This window comes from Tupaia chinensis, unplaced genomic scaffold (assembly GCF_000334495.1).
Source record: "Tupaia chinensis unplaced genomic scaffold, TupChi_1.0 Scaffold000377_2, whole genome shotgun sequence".
NCBI lineage: Eukaryota > Metazoa > Chordata > Mammalia > Scandentia > Tupaiidae > Tupaia > Tupaia belangeri.
In genome coordinates, this window is record NW_006159876.1 from 3507150 (window position 1) to 3511905 (window position 4756).

Genomic DNA, 4756 nt, shown 5'->3' on the forward strand with positions numbered 1-4756 from the left:
ACCACAATCCCTTCTCCTCCATTCTCCTGTCAGGATCTTGGGCACACACACACATGTGCCTGGTGTGAGTTTAAGCCACATGGTCCGGGACTCAAACCACAGTTAACTACATGAGAGTCCAGCGACATAGACATTACACCAACTGCTGGTCCATATACACAGGTTTTTAAAATCTACAACAAAAGTTGTGTAAGATGTAGGAAAACTCTGTAGTGCATTTGCCTGTCCCATAGATTATCAAAAGTCTAGGGACCATCAGTTGGCATAAAATAAATAAATAAAGTTAAATAAAATAAATTTTAAAAGGTTAAAATACAATAACTGATAGCCTCTCCTCTCCTCAAATAGTATTAACATTTTGGTATCCTTTCAGATCTTTAATATACTGAGTCATATGCAATACATTAAAATCTGTATTTGGGGCCAGCAGGTGGCATGGCAGCTAAGGTGCTGGGTCTCATGTGGCTAACAGTGCTGTTTGAATCCCAGAAGGTGGCTTGTGTAAAAACACACTAGGCACGTGTGCATGTGTGCCCAAAATCCAGAGAGGAGAATAGAAAAGGGACTGCGGTGTGACCATCCCCCCAAGGGGTGATTTCTCACTTTCCCTTTTTCTCCAGCAAAGCACATGTTGCAAAAGGACTAAAAAATTTTTTTAATTAAAATTTTTAAAAATCATATTTTTAAAAGAATTATTTAATTTATTATTATCATTATTATTGTTATTTTAAATTTAACCAGAGAGAGAAGGAGAGGGAGAAAGCAAGCTGCCAGGTCCAGGACTTGAACCATAGTCAACTATGTGGGAGTCCAGCACCTTAACCACCATCCTGCCTGCTGGCCCCTCATTTTAAAATTTTTATCTATGTTAAACCAAACTGGAGCATCACCTAAATTTTCTCTGAATTTTTCAATGGTAACAAATATAGATCTAGAATAAACTCTTTTAGAAGTCCATTATGTAGATTAACTAGTCTATTTAACCAATTTGCTACTGACAAACATTTAGGACCTTCTCAATGTTTTAATGCTAAACATGCTGTAGTGAATATTCTTCTGCATTTTTATTTCTTTCCATTTGTCTATGTTTTCCATGAGTGGGAGACAGAGTCAACACCTCAACAGGGTCTTTCCACCCTCAACTCCATCTAGCCCTCGACCATGGCACACATGGTCTGTGTAGGCAGGAAGGTCTCCCATACTAACCTGGAACCTTCTCAACGTGGGTCAGTCTCACACAGGGTCACACTTCACCATGTGCTTCTATCCAGTTCCTAAACATTTATGTCTTTTTAATACATTTCTGTAAGAGATGCTTTCCCGGGACCAGCAGTTGGTGTAATGGCTATGTCGTTGGACTCCCATGTAGTTGACCGCGGTTTGAGTCTCGGACCGGTGACTTAAACTCACGCCGGGCGCGTGTCCGTGCGTGCCCAAGATCCCGAGAGGAGAATGGAGGAGAAAGGATTGCGGTGTGGCCATCCCCCCTGTGATTTCGCTTTCCGTCTCTCTGTCTCTCTCTGTCTTTCTGGAAAGTGCTTGAGCCCTACAACAAAAACCTCTCCCAATTAAAAAAAAAAGAAGAAGAAGAAGAAATGCTTTTCCAATGGTGTACCAATTCTACACCAAATGATGTAGATTTTTATGTCTAATAATAGTTTATGAGAGTTCCTGATTCTCTATTCTTCAAAATACAAAGTATTGTCCATACTTTTCATCTTTGCTAATACATAAAAGTTACTTCTAACTTTTATCGTAATTAGGAGTTTTCTTTTGCAAATGAAATTGAGAAGTTTGTTCTTGTTTTTGTTTTTGTTTTTTTTAAGCAGTTTTTGCTACAGGGCACGTGTGCTCACTGGAGAGACAAACAAACAGAAAGAGAGAAATCACCTCCCAGGAGAGATGGCCACACTGCAATCCCTTCTCCTCCAGTCTCCTCTTGGGATTTTGGCACACATGTACATGTGCCCAGTGAGAGTTTTTAAGCCACTGGGTCCCAGGACTCGAACCATGTTCAACTACATGGGAGTCCAATGATGTAACCATTACACCATCTGCTGGTCCCAAGAAGTTTTTTTTAAGGTTTGTGGGCCATTTCTATTTTCTTTTATAAATTGCCCATTCAAATCCTTTGTCCATTTGCTTACCAGGCTATAAAAGCTCTTTCTAGAATTAAGGACACTAAATCCTTGTTAATCATATTACATTGCAAATATTCCTCTCAGTTTATTATTTGTATTTTAATCTTTTTAAATGATGTTTTTACTATAAGGCATGTGTGCTCACCAGAGAGACAGAAAGTAAGAAATCATACCTCCCCCTGACACACACCCCCATCCCCACCCGTGTGATGGCCAGCTACAATCCCTTCTCCTCCATTCTCCTCTCGGGATTTTGGGCATGCATGCACATGGGCCAACCTGCATTTTAAGCCTCCAGATCTGGAACTTGAACCACAATCAACTACGTGGAAGCCCAGGGACATAACCATTATGCCATCTGCTGATCCCTATTTGTGTTTTAACTTTTTAAATGTCATCTTTTTCATATAAACATTTATTTATTTTTAAATTCTCCAGAGGGCATGTGTACTCATCAGAGAGAGAGAGAGGGAGAGAGAGAGAGAGGGAGAGAGAGAACACACTTCCCATTGGACATGATCACCACAATTCCTTCTTCGTTTCTTTCTCCTCTCAGGATTTTGGGCGTGCACACACATACCCAGAGTGTTCCTCAAGACACAGGGTCTGGGCCTACAACCATGCAACCATGTAATTAGCAGTGTACGATCCAGCTCCATTAACCAGCAGGCCACGGGCTGACTTCTAAAAGTTTTATATTTTCAGCATTAGTTTTTGTTACACGAATATTCAATCCAATTGTTCTGATGTCATTTATTAAATAATTCGTCTTTCTCATTGTTTTGAAATGCCATCCTTGTATCTTTTTTTTTTTTTTGAGAGGTTTTTGCTATAAGGCATGTGTGCTCGCCAGACAGACAGAGAGAGACAGAGAGATAGAAAGCGAGAAATCAACCCCCCCCAGGGGGGATGGCCACACCGCAATCCCTTCTCCTCCATTCTCCTCCTGGGATCTCGGGCACGCACGCACACGCGTCCAGCGTGAGTTTAAGCCACCAGGTCCAGGACTCGAACCGCGGTCGACTACATGGGAGTCCAGCGACATAGCCATTACGCTAACTGCTGGTCCCGCCATCCTGTATCTTAAATTCCCACCCTAAAACTTCATAGCACAGGGATCTGCTTTTGGACTTAATATTTTATTCTATTGATTTTTTTTTTACATATATGCCAGTGCTTCTCATAATTTTTTGTTTGTTTGTTTTTCAAATTGTTGTTTCTTTTAATTACCCAAGGGCATGTGCACAGAGAGAGAGAGTGAAAGAACCCTCCAATGGGGCATGGTCACACCACGATCCTTGTCCCTCTATTTCTCCATTCCTTCAAGATTTGGAGCATGCACATATGTTTTTCAAGCCCCTAAGACCAAGATTTGAACTGTGGTATCCAGCCCTACACACAGTGCTTCACTACTTGACTATAAGGCCAGCCCTCTTTCTTTCAAATATTTTTTGGCTTGTCTTACATTGTATTTTCCAGATAAACTTAATTTTTAATTTTTACAAAAAGAATTATTTTATTTTATTTTATTTTATTTATGTTTTAAATTGACCAGAGAGAGAGAGAGAAGGAAAGTAAGAAAGTGAGCAGCCAGGTCTGGGACTCAAACTATGGTCAGCCATGTGGGAGTCTAGCACCTTAACCACCACATCACTTGCTGGCCAAAGTTTTCATTTTTTTAATTGCCAAAGGATGTGCACACTTACAAAGAGAGACAAAGAGATGGGGAGAAAGCACTTGCAGTAGGGCATGGTCACGCTGAAGTCCCTTCTCCATTTCTCCAATCTGTTGGGATTTGGAGGCATGCATGCACTCATCCCCAGTATGGTTTTCTTTTTTTTCCTTTCCTTTTTTTAAAGAGATTTTTGTTACAGGACACATGCACTAGCCAGAGAGACAGAAAGTGAGAAATTATCTCCCCCAGGGGGATGGCCACACCACAAGCCCTTCTCCTCCATTCTTCTCTTGGGATTTTGGGCATGCACATACATGTGCCTGGGATGAGTTTTAAGTTGCCAGGTCCAGACTCAAACTACAGTTGACTATGTGGGAGTCCAGCAACATAACCATTATGCCATCAGCTGGTCCCGCTCAGTATGTTTGTCAGGCTGCTGGGGCTGGGATTCAAATCTGATCAACCATATGGAATCTGGCTCCCTTAACTAGTAGGCTATGTGGCTGGCCCTCCAGATGAACTTTAGAAACAATTTCACAAACTCCAAAATATCTATTGGAATTTTGTTTAAAACTGTACTACAATCATAGATTGGTTTATAGAGTGATTTATTTATGGCATTGGGTATTTCCTTTCATATACAAACATGCCTGTTATCTAAGTTTTGTTTAATGTCTTTAGTAAAATGTTATCATTATCTATACACATATTTTTGGTGTGTGCTAATGTATATGTGCTGCAATTCTCCCGCCTCAGTTTCCCAAGTGGCTGGGATCACAGGCATGTGCCACCACATCCAGCTCTTCTTCTTCTTTTTTTTTTTTTAAGAATTATTTATTTATTTAATTCCATTTGTTATGAGCACTTTTTATTGGGGGGGGGGGGTTTTTGCTATAGGGTGCGTGTGCTTGCCAAACAGAGGGAGACAGAAAGCAAGAAA

The 4756-nt window shown here is 40.7% G+C and overlaps 1 pseudogene; it reads right to left on the reverse strand.

The window, feature by feature from the left end:
- Positions 1-4756, reverse strand: part of LOC102489652 (prohibitin pseudogene) — an 18873-nt pseudogene that overhangs the window by 831 nt on the left and 13286 nt on the right.